Source organism: Chiloscyllium plagiosum, unplaced genomic scaffold (genome assembly GCF_037043375.1).
Source record: "Chiloscyllium plagiosum isolate Xiang-an unplaced genomic scaffold, Cpla_swu_hap1 HiC_scaffold_27, whole genome shotgun sequence".
Classification (NCBI taxonomy): domain Eukaryota; kingdom Metazoa; phylum Chordata; class Chondrichthyes; order Orectolobiformes; family Hemiscylliidae; genus Chiloscyllium; species Chiloscyllium plagiosum.
The window spans coordinates 68,468,167-68,480,590 of record NW_028270165.1 but is presented as its reverse complement, the minus strand read 5'-3'; the positions used below and the strand labels follow the sequence as shown (position 1 = coordinate 68,480,590).

At 44.6% G+C, this 12,424-nt stretch overlaps 1 protein-coding gene across 7 annotated transcripts in view; it reads left to right on the top strand.

The window, feature by feature from the left end:
* The window catches only part of trdc (T-cell receptor delta constant), a 116,222-nt gene that overhangs the window by 28,848 nt on the left and 74,950 nt on the right, over positions 1-12,424 (top strand). The gene's annotated exons all lie outside the window — the stretch shown is intronic.

The window sequence follows — 12,424 nt, the reverse complement described above, 5'->3', positions numbered from 1 at the left end:
CACTTGTCTTTGGAGAGGGGACAAAGTTAACCGTGGTGCCAAGTAGGTATTCAGAAATGCCCCCTACACTGCTGACATATGTTATGTGAGTGTGCTTGTGAACTTTTCTCTATACAAAGCATCCACAGTGACCTCCACAGGTCAAATCCATCGTGAATATCAAGTGGTTTCTGCGTTCTTGCTTTGTTGAGTATGGACGCTATAGTTTCAGAGGCCATTGGCCTGTCAGGATTGAAGAGATCTGAGTACCTGGGTGAAGGGGAAAGATTCAGGAGAAACCCAGGACAGAATTAGATAGCGAGGCCAAAAAGCAGGAACACTGTCAAGTCAGACGAAGGAACCACAGAGTACATTATTTCAAAATAAATTGTTGCGATGTTTTCAATAATTCCTGAGCGCCAAATCAATACGTGCGATTTCTGTAAATGTGAGCTGACACCTTGAAATCTTCATGTGTCCCAACTCCGCACTTGTCCAGGTCAGACTCAAGTCATTGAGATATGATTCATGCATGTGGTTAGGTGAATAGACAGGACCAAAGAAGGAGACAATATATCTGTGTTAAATGGATACAGCCTACCTTAGAGGGCAATAGTAAATCACAAAAAGAAATTAACAGTCTGTAGGAGTTAATATATCTGTGTTAAATGGATACAGCCTACCTTAGAGGGCAATAGGAAATCACAAAAAGAAATTAACAGTCTGTAGGAGTTAATATATCTGTGTTAAATGGATACAGCCTACCTTAGAGGGCAATAGGAAATCACAAAAAGAAATTAACAGTCTGTAGGAGTTTAGGTTAGAGATGCTTAAGGAATTGTGCGGATATTTTGAGAGAGAAGCTAATTTATTGGCGTCAGTTGTGATAGAGAGTGGAATGCAGTGAGTGTTGTGTTCTGGATGGACAACTTTAGGAAAATGATACTAAACGATGAAAGCTATGTCATGAGTAATGCACGTAACATGGGTGCCATCTGCTTGAAATTGCATTGTTTAACCAGGCAAAGGGCAGTCACTAACTGGGAGAGAGTTTTTGTCAGGAGGTGTAGGGCTGTGTGAATATTAACAACAAGCTTATCTTTGGAGGTGGGACCAGACTGATAGTGGAGCCAAGTAAGTGTTGGGGATTGTCACAGAATAATGTCCACTGACTGGTGTTGGATAGCGATCACGAGTAGGTCAGCAGAGATAATAATTCCCCAGACCACAGATACAGTACAGCAAGGGATACTGTACTCGGGGGAACATCTGTGGGGCTGACACACCAGGCACCCTGCTCTGAGTTGGAATCAGGAGAACTTTTACAAAATAAAGCAGGTACAACCTAAGTCACATTCGCGCTGGTTTAGAAAGTACTTAGACAGGGTTAGTGTCTATATCATAACATTGAAGAATGGCATAGCGTGTGCCCCAAGTGTACCCATCAGTGAATAAAGATGGTAATGATCACTCCACTGGGGTGGGTTTTTCTGCTGTGGGGCGCAGTGCTATGTGAACGCTTGACTTGTTAGTAAGCTTACATTTGGAGAGGGGACAACTGTAGACCCAAGTATGTATTCAGAAACAACACTACTGCACTGCTTATGTCTGTAATGTGAGTTTGTTAGTGTGCTTTTTTTTTTGGACAACTATCCACTGAGATCTCCACATGTGAAATTCATCTTGAATGGCAGACAGTTTCTGTCCCGTTGTTTTATAGAGTATAGACCCTACAATGTCTGAGGCGATTAGCTTGTGTGGATTGCAGTGGGAACCTTCCTGTGCACCTGGATTGGGGGAAACATTCAGGAAAAACCCAGGATGGAATTAAATGGAGAAGCTGAGAGGCTGCTCAAAGCAGGAACACTGTCTGGTTGTCCAGAGGAACGTGCTTCCAATCGAATAGATTACTTCATTAGAAATTATCGAGAGGTTGTCAGTAATTCCTGAGCGCCAAATTGATGCATGTGATTTCTGTAAATATGAACTGATGCCTTGAAATTTCTGTGTGTTCCAGGTCTGCACATGTCCAGGTCACAGTCAAACCAATGAGATATGATTCGTTAATGTGGTTAGGTGGATGGAGGGGGCCAGAGAAGGAGAGAGGGAGGGCAGTATATCTGTGTTAAATGGACATAACCAGTCATATATTGCAACAATCCATCCATCTGATTAAGAATGTGTGCGAATATTGTGAGAGGGAAGGTAATTTTTGGGAGATGGTCACAATTGACGTTGGAATCATTTGAGTGTTGGGTTCCGAATGGACAACTTTAGGAAAATGATTGCAAACGATGAAACTAATATCATGAGGAATATCTGTAAAATGGGTGTTATCTGGTTGAAATTGCATCGACAGGATAAACAAAAAACAGATGCTAACAGGGAGAGAGTTTTTGTCAGGAAGTGTAAGGCTGTGTGAATGATGGCACCAAAAAGCTTATCTTTGGAGCTGGGACCAGACTGATAGTGGAGCCAAGTAAGTGCTGGGGATTTTCGCAGAACAATATCCAAAAGCTTGTGTTGGATAGCAATGATGAGTAGGGTAGCAGAGAAAATAAGTCCCCAGACCACAGATGTGGTGCAGCGAGGGATACCGTACTTGGGGTAACATCCTCAGATTATCTGTGGGGCTGACCCACCAGGCACTCTGCTCTGAGTGGAGATCAAGAGAATGTTTTTATTTTATAAAAATCATACCATCCCTAATTCACTGGGGTGGGTTTTTGCTGAGGGATACAGAGCTGTGTGAATGTTGAAGGGGCTGGATATGTATTTACATTTGGAGAGGGGACTGAGTTAACCGTGGAACCAAGTAGGTATTCAGTAACAACTCTACACTGCTTACATCCATTACTTGAGTGAGTGTATCTGTCTGGTTTTCTGTACAAAGCACCCACTGAGATCTCCACATGTGAAATTCATTTGAATTTTGGTCTGTTTCTGCCTCTTTGCTTTATACACTATAGACCCTACAATGTCTGAGACAATTTGTGGATTGGAGTGGAAGCTTTCTGAGTTCCAGGATGAGGGGGAAAGGTTCAGGATAAACCCAGGATAGAACTAGATGGCGAAACCGAGACTCTCCCCAAAGCAGGAACTTTTAGACAGAGACATTTGCTTCCACGGAGTGCATTATTCCAGGAGAAATTATCGTGAATTCCGGACCACCCAACTGATGTATGTGATTTCCGTAAATATCAACTAATGCCTTGAAATCTCTGTGCGTCCCAGGTCTGCAGTTATCTACATCGTGCTGAGATATCATTGATTAGTGTGGTTTAGATAGAGAGGGCCAGAGAGGAAGAGAGTCAACAGAGTCTCTATAAATTGAATAGATAGACTCGACCTCAGAAAATAGTTGTAAATGTCAAAGAATAATAACTGGTCCTGGGGGTTTGGGTTAGGATATGTGTGAGTATTGTCAGAGGGAAGTTATGTTGTGGAATTTGATCAGGACTGTAGGTGGAATCCAATGAGTTCTGATTAGAACATTTAGCAAACTGATTCCAAATGATGCCAGTACTGTCATGAGTAAAAAAACGGATATTGGTACATCTCATGGAAACAGCATTGGTGGTGCAGACAAGGAACACTCACGAATGTGGAGAGGGTTTTTGTTAGGAAGTGTAGGGCTGTGTGAATACTGGAAACAACAAGCTTATCTTTGGAGGTGGGACCAGACTGATGGTGGAGCCGAGTAAGTGTTGGGGATTATCACAGCATAATGTCCATGGGCTTGTGTTGGATAGTGACCACGAGTAGGTCAGCAGAAATAATAATTCCCCAGATCACAGCTACAGCAACGGATACCGTACGCAGGGTAACGTCCTCAGGTTATCGGTGGGGCTGAAACACCAGGAGCTCTGCTCTGTGTTGGGATCATGAGAACTGTACTTACAAAGAAAGATAGTTCTTAATTCACATCAGCGCTGGATTAGAAATTACTTCCACAGGGTTAGTGTCTGTGGGACAGCATTGCAGAATGGCACAGAGTGTGTCCAAGTGTACCCACCAGGGAATAGAGATGGTAATGATCACTCCACGGGGGTGGGTTTTTGCTGAGGGGCGCAGTGCTGTGTGTATTTTGGAGGTGCTAGCAAGCTTATCTTTGGAGAGGGGACAAAGTTAACCGTGGCACCAAGTAGGTATTCAGTAACAACTTGATACTGCTTATGTCTGCTATGTGAGACTGCGCATGTGTGTATTTTTTTGTCCGTACAAACTATCCATTAAGATTTCCACATGGGAAATACAGCCTTGAATGTCAGGCTGCCTTTTGCTTTCTGTCTTTTTGCTTTATACAGTATAGATCCTACAATGTCTGAGGCGATTAGCCTGTGTGGATTGAAAAGGGAAGCCTCCTGATTACCTGGATCAGGGGGAAAGGTTCAGGAGAAACCCAGGTTAGAACTAGAGATCGTAACACTGTCCAGTTGGACAGAGAAGGCTGCTTGCACAGTGTACATTAGTTCAAAAGAAATTATCGAGAGGTTCTCATTCGTTCCTGAGCAGCAAGTCGATGTGTGTGACTTCAGTAAATATGAACTGATGCCTGGAAATCTCCCTGTGTCCCAGGTCCGCACTTGGCCATGTCACACTCAAACCACTGAGATATGTTTCATCCATGCGGTTAGGTGCATAGAGGGGGCCAGAGAGGGAGAGGGGGAGGAGACTGAGTCTCTGTGTTAAATGGAAAGACTCTACCTTAGATTGCAATAGCGATTCCCACATTTTAATAACTGCCTCTGGGAGTTTGGGACAGACTGTTCAAGAAAGCGTGTGAACATTGTGAGAGGGAAGCTGACTTTTGGAAGTTGGTCGTGACTGAGAATGGAAACCACTGAGTGTTATTTTGTCAATGCACAACTGGTTCTAACTCATGAAGGCACTTTCATGACTAACCTGCTTAACATGGGTGCAGTCTGCTTGCACTAGCGTTAGTGACCCTGACAAAGAGCAGTCACTGACTCAGAGAGTTTTTGTCAGAATGTGTGAGTAATGGCCTCAGCTTTATCTTTGGAGGTGGGACCAGACTGATAGTGGAGCCAAGTCAGTGTTGGGGATTTTCACAGAATAATGACCACAGGCTGGTGTTGGATAGCGACCATGAGTAGGTCAGCAGAGATAATAATTCCCCAGACCGCAGATATGGTACTGCAAGGGTTACTACTCGGGGTAACATCCCCAGATTATCGGTGAGGCTGACGTACCAGGCACTCTGCTCTGAGGTTTGAATCAGAATGTTTTTATTTATAAAAAGCAGATAGGCCCTAACTCACATCAGCGCTGGTTTAGAAATTACTTCCAAAGGGTCAGTGTCTGTTGGTCAGCACTTCAGAATGACAGAGTATGTGCCCCAAGTGTACCTACCAGTGAATAAATATGGGAATGACCACTCTACTGGGATGGGTTTTTGCTGAGGGGCGTGGTGCTGTGTGAATGCTGGAGTTGTTGGATATAAACTTATCTTTGGAGAAGGCACAAAGTTAACTGTAGAGCCAAGTAGGTATTCAATAACATCTCCATGCTGCTTACGTGTGTGTGTTTGTGTCTGTGTGTGTGTGTGTGTCTGTGTGTGTGTCTCTGTGTGTGTCTGTGTGTGTGTGTCTGTGTGTGCGTTTGTGTGTGTTTGTCTGTGTGTGTATGTTAGTGTGTGTGTGTGTGTGTGTGTGTGTGTGATTGTGTGTGTGTGTGACTGTCTGTTTTTTTCTGTACAAAGCTTCTGCTGAGATCTCCACATGTGAAATTCATCTTGAATATCGGACAGTTTTTGTCCCGTTGCTTTATTGAGTGTAGACCCTATAATGTCTCAGGCGATTAGCATGTGTGGATTGAAGTGGGTGCACCCGGATGAGGGGGTATGTTTCGGGAGAAACCCAGGATAGACTTAGATAGCGAGGCCAAGAGGCTGCTCAAAGCAAGAACACTGTCCAGTTGGACACAGAAATCTGCGTCCACCGGGTACATTCTACAGGATAGAGGATGGATGGGTTTCTCATTAATTCCAAAGCATCGAATCGATACGTGCGAGTTCAGTAAATGAGTTCGACAATGTCCCTGATTGACTAAAGGAATCTTGAACTTCACAAATATTTTGCCAGCTTGTTATGTCCAGTGCAGATCCTCCATGACCACCCCCAATACAGGAGGCAAGTCGTCATTGAGCAGCAGGCTATGGATCAGACTGAAAGGTTTCTGTGAGCAGACTGGTAGGAGCAGACGGAGAGAGCAGAGGGGTTCCACTGGGCACCATTAACCTTGTAACTGAGAAAATTATTGCAATTAGACAAACATTACCCTGTTCAGTAGATATCCTTTCCTGAAGTTGCTCTCTGTTGCTACCCAATGATTAATGTGTTAAACCCACTCTGTACCCACTAGAGAATAAAGATGGTAATGATCACTCCACTGGGGTGGGTTTTTGCTGAGGGGCGCAGTGCTGTGTGAATACTGGAGTTGCTGGTCAGCTTATCTTTGGAGAGGGGACAAAGTTAACGGTGGAACCGAGTAAGTAATCCTGGAGAATTTAAATGGCCAGTCTATTTTCAGGCTGGGAATTCGCTTTCGGTCTTAATCCCTGAAAAAATACCTCAACAGGATGACATATCCTTGAAGTTTGAAACGCCTTTGTTTTATGGATTATTCCTTTGTGGTTGAGGCGTGGGGTCAGTACGGATCTGGCATATGTTTCTCGAGTCAACAGAATACAATGGCAGCCAGTCTAAGACTGGGTTTTTGTTGTGGGGCGCAGTGCTGTGTGTTTGGGGGAGGTGCTGACAAGCTTATCCTCGGAGAGGGGACAAAGTTAACCGTGGAACCAAGTGGGTATTCAGTAACACATCCACACAGCTTATGCCGTGTGTGTGTGTGTGCGTGTGTGTGTGTGTGTGTGTGTGCGTGTGTGTGTGTGTGTTCGTGTGTGTGTGCGTGTGTGTGTGTGTGTGTGTGTGCGTGCGTGTGTGCGTGTTTGTGTGTCTCTGTACAAAACATCCACTGAGATCTCCACATGTGAAATTCATCGTGAATATCAGATGGTTTCTGTCCCTTTGCTTTCTTGAGTTAAACCCTACAATGTCTGAGGAGATTAGCCTGTGGGGATTGAAGTGGGAATCTACCTGAGAGAATAGAATTCGATAGTGACTCAGAGAGGCTCCTCAAAACAGGAAAACTCTCTAGTTGGAGAGTGAAATCTCCTTCCACAGAGTACATTATCTCAACTGAAATTATCCCGAGGTTCTCATTAATTCCTGAGCACCCAATCGATTTCTGTAAACAAGCCTACAACATCTCGTACTGGTTAAAGTAATCTTGACCATGAGAAAATGTTGGGGTCGAGAGTGGGGTGCTGGAGAAGCACAGCAGGTCAGGCAGTCAGATACAGGAGGTTAGTGGTCATTGAGCAGCAGGCTGTAGATCAGACTGAAAGTATTAATCTTGTCACAGTCAATTGCACTGAGAAATTAGTCCAATTAGAGAAACATTATCCTGTTTTGTAAATGTACTTTCCTGAATTGCTCTCTGTTGCTACCCAATGATTAATGTGTTAATCCCCACTGTGTACCCACCAGAGAATAAAGATGGTAGTGATCACTCCCACTGGGATGGGTTTTTGTTGAGGGGCGCAGTGCTGTGTGAATACTGGAGGTGCTGATCCGCTTATCTTTGGAGAGGGGACAAAGTTAACGGTGGACCCAAGTAGGTATTCCTGGAGAATGTCGATGGTCAATCTATTTTCAGGCTGGAGTGTTCGCTTTCAGTTTTAATGCCTGAAAAAATAATAATTTAACTTGTGGACATATCTTCGAAGTTTGATGCATTCTTTGTTATATCGAATTTTCCTTTGTGGTTGAGGCATGGGGTCAGTCGGATCTGAAATAGGTTTCTAGACAGAGCAGAATATATTGGTAGCCAGTGTATGGCTGGGTTTTTGTTGAGGGGCGCAGTGCTGTGTGTATAGTGGTGCTGCGAACAAGCTTATCTTTGGAGAAGGGACAAAGTTGACCGTGGAGCCAAGTAGGTATTAACTTTACACTGCTTACCTCTGCTATGCAGGTTTATGTGTGTGTATTTTTCTTTCTGCACAAATCTTCCACTAAGATGTCCACATAGGAAGTTCATCTTTCGTTTCAGACAGTTTCTGCCTCTATGCTTTATACAGTATACACCTACAACACCTGAGGCGATTAGCCTGTGTGGGACTTAAAAGGGAATCCTCCTGAGCAATGGATCAGGAGGAAAGGTTCAGGAGAAACCAATTAGAGAGTAGAACACTGTCCAGTTGGACAGAGAAAGCTGCTTCGACAGTGCACAATAGTTCAACAGAAATTATCGAGAGGTTCTCATTCGTTCCTGAGCAGCAAGTCAATGTGTGTGACTTCTGCAAATATGAACTGATGCCTGGAAATCTCCATGTGTTCCAGGCCCGCACGTGTCCACGTCACACTCAAACCACTGAGAGCGTATTCATCCATGTGGTTAGGTGGATAGAGGGGTCCAGAGAGGGAGAGAGATTGAGGAGAGTGTCTCTGTGTTAAATGGAAAGACTCTACCTTTGACTGTGAACAGTAAGTCTCACAGAATAATAACCAACGCTGGGAGTTTGGGTCAGACTGTTTAAGAATATATGTGAACACTGTGAGAGGGCAGATAATTTTTGGAAGTTGGTTATGACTGAGAGTGGATTCCAATGAGGGTTATTTTGACAATGCACAATGTTAGGAGACTGGTTCCAACTCGTGAAGGCAATGTCATGACTAATCTGCTTAACATGGGTGCAGTCTGCTTGCACCAGTGTTAGTGATCCTGACAAAGAGCAGTCACTGACTCAGAGAGAGTTTTTGTCAGAATGTGTGAGTAATGGCCTCAGCTTTATCTTTGGAGGTGGGACCAGACTGATAGTGGAGCCAAGTCAGTGTTGGGGATTTTCACAGAATAATGTCCATGGGCTTGTGTTGGATAGTGACCACGAGTAGGTCAGCAGAGATCACAATTCCCCAGACCACAGATACGGTACAGCAAGGGATATCATGCTCAGGGTAACATCCCCAGATTATCAGTGGGGCTGACCCACCAGGCGCTCTGCTCTGTGTTGGGAGAATGTTTCTATTTTTCAAAACCAGATAGGATTTAATTCACATCAGCGCTGGTTTAGAAAACACTTCCACAGGGTAAGTGTCTGTGGGACAGCACTGCAGAATGGCATAGCGTGTACCCCAAGTGCACCCAGCAGAGAATAAAGATGGTAATGATCACTCCCACTGGGGTGGGTTTTTGCTGTGGGGCGCAGTGCTGTGTGAATACTGGAACTGGTTATAAGCTTATCTTTGGAAAGGGGACAAAGTTAACCGTGGAACCAAGTAGGTATTCAGTAACACCTCCACACTGCTTATGTCTCGTGTGTGCATGTGTGTGAGTGTGTGTGTGTGTATGTATCTGTGTGTCTGTACGTCTGTGTGTGTGTGTTTATGTGTGTGTGTGTATGTGTGTGTGTGTGTATGTGTGTATGTGTATGTATCTGTGTGTCTGTACGTCGGTTTTTCTGTACAAAGCATCAACTGAGATTCCACATGTGAAATTCATCTTGAATATCAAACGGTTTCTGTCCTTTTGCTCATAGAGTTAAACCCGAAAATGACTGAGGTGATTAGCCTGTAGAAATTGAAATGGGAATCTCCCTGAGTTCCTGGATCGGGGGAATGGTTCGGGGAAACCCAGGGTAGAGTTAGATAGCGACTCCGAGAGGTTCCTCAAAACAGATATTCTCTCCAGTTGGACAGGTAAAGCTGCTTCCACAGAGTATATTATTTCAACAGAAATTATCCTAAGGTTCTTATTAATTCCTGAGCACCCAATCGATTTCTGTAAACAAACGTACAACATCTCTTTTTCATTAAAGTAATCTTGACCATGAGAAAATGTTCACTACTTTGGCTTGTATAGTGTGGATCTATTTTGTGATCAACTCCAATACAGGAGGTAAGTGGCCATTGAGCAGCAGGCTTTGGATCAGACTGAAAGCATTAACCTTGTCACAGTCAGATGCCCTGAGAAATTATTCCCATTGGAGAAACATTATCCTGTGCAGTAAATATCCTTTCCTGAAGTTGCTCTCTGTTGCTACCCAAGATTAATGTGTTAATCCCACTCTGTACCCAACAGAGAATAAACATTGCACTGATCACACCACTGTGGTGGGTTTTTGCTGAGGGGGGCAGTGCTATGTGAATACGGGAACTGGTTATAAGCTTATCTTTAGAGAGGGGACAAAGTTAACGGTGGAACCGAATGGGTACTTCCGGAGAATGTAAATGGTCAATCTATTTTCAGGCTGGAGTGTTCGCTTTCGGTCTGAATCCCTGAAAAAAAAAGTAATAATTCAACTTGAGGACATATCCTTCAAGCTTGAAATGCCTTTATTTTATCGATTATTCCTTTGTGGTTGGTGCGTGGGGTCAGTATGGATCTGAAATAGGTTTCTGGACTGAGCAGAATATAATGGGAGCCAGTGTATGGCTGGGTTTTTGTTATGGGGCGCAGTGCTGTGTGTATGGTGGAGGTGCTAATCCACTTATCTTTGGAAAGGGGACAAAGTTAACCGTGGAGCCAAGTAGGTATTCAGTAATAACCTTGCACTGTTCTTTTCTGCTATGTGAGAATGTGTGTGTGTGTGTTTTTTGCACCTATACAAAGCATCCACTAAGATTCCACATGTGAAATTCATCTTTAAGATCAGGCAGTTTCTGCCTATTGGCTTTATAGAGTATTGACCCTACAATGTCTGAGGCGATTAGCATGTGGGGATTGAAAAGGGAATCCTCCTGATTACCTGGATCGGGGGGAAAAGGTTCAGGAGAAACTCAGGTTAGAATTAGAGAGTGAAACACTGTCTGGTTGGACAGAGAAAGCTGCCTCCACAGAGTACATTAGTTCAACAGAAATTATCGAGAGGTTCTCATTCGTTCCTGAGCAGCAAGTCGATGTGTGTGACTTCAGTAAATATGAACTGATGCCTGGAAATCTCCGTGTGTCCCAGGTCCGCACTTGGCCATGTCACACTCACACCACTGAGATATGTTTCATCCATGCGGTTAGGTGCATAGAGGGGACCAGAGAGGGAGAGGGGGAGGAGAGTGAGTCTCTGTGTTAAATGGAAAGACTCTACCTTAGATTGCAATAGCGAATCCCACATTTTAATAACTGCCTCTGGGAGTTTGGGACAGACTGTTCAAGCATGTGTGCGAGTGGGCAACATGGTGGCTCAGTGGTTAGCACTGCTGCCTCACAGCGCCAGGATCCCTGGTTCAAATCCAGCCTCGGGTGGCTGTCTGTTTGCACATTCTCCCTGAGTCTACGTCGGTTTCCTCCCACCGTCCAAAGATCTGCAGGTCAGGTGAATTGGCCATAATGTAAGGTGCGTTCGTCGGAGGGAAATGGGTCTGGGTGGGTTACTCTTCAGAGGGTCGGTGCGGAGTTGTTGGGCCGAAGGGCCTGTTTTCACACTGTAGGGAATCTAATCCAAGCATTTTGAGAGGGATGCTAATCTTTGGAAGTTAGTCACGACTGAGAGTGGAAGCCAATGAGGGTTATTTTGACAATGCACAATGTTAGGAGACTGATATCAACTCATGAAGGCAACGTCATGACTAATCTGCTTAACATGGGTGCAGTCTGCTTGCACCAGTGTTAGTGATCCTGACAAAGAGCAGTCACTGACTCAGAGAGAGTTTTTGTCAGAATGTGTGAGTAATGGCCTCAGCTTTTTCTTTGGAGTTGGGACCAGACAGATAGTGGAGCCAAGTCAGTGTTGGGGATTGTCACAGAATAATGTCCACAGGCTGGTGTTGGATAGCGACCACGTGTAAGTCAGCAGAGGTAACAATTCCCCAGACCACAGATACGGTACAGCAAGGGATACCGTACTTGGGGTAACATCCCCGGATTATCGGTGGGGCTCACCCACCAGGCGCTCTGCTCTGAGTTAGGATTTTTATTTATAGGAAGCAGATAGGCCCTAGTTCAAATCAGCGCTGGTTTAGAAAGCACTTCCACAGGCTTAGTGCCGGTGGGACAGCTTTGAGGAATGGCACAGTGTGTGGCCCAAGTGTACCCACCAGAGAATAAAGATGGTAATGACCATTCCCACTGGGGTGGGCTTTTGCTGAGGGGCGCAGTGCTGTGTGAATGCTCGAGGTCCTGGCTATAAACGTGTCTTTGGAGAGGGGACAAAGTTAACTGTAGTGCCAAGTAGGTGTTCAGTAACATCTCCACACTGCTTGCGTCTTGTCTGTGTGTGTGTGTGTCTGTCTGTCTGTTTTTCGGCACAAAGCATCCACTGAGGTCTCCAAATGTCAAATTCATCTTGAATATCGGACACTTTCTGTCCCTTTGCTTGACAGAGTTAAACCTTACAATGTCCGAGATGGTTAGCCTGTGGGGATGGGAG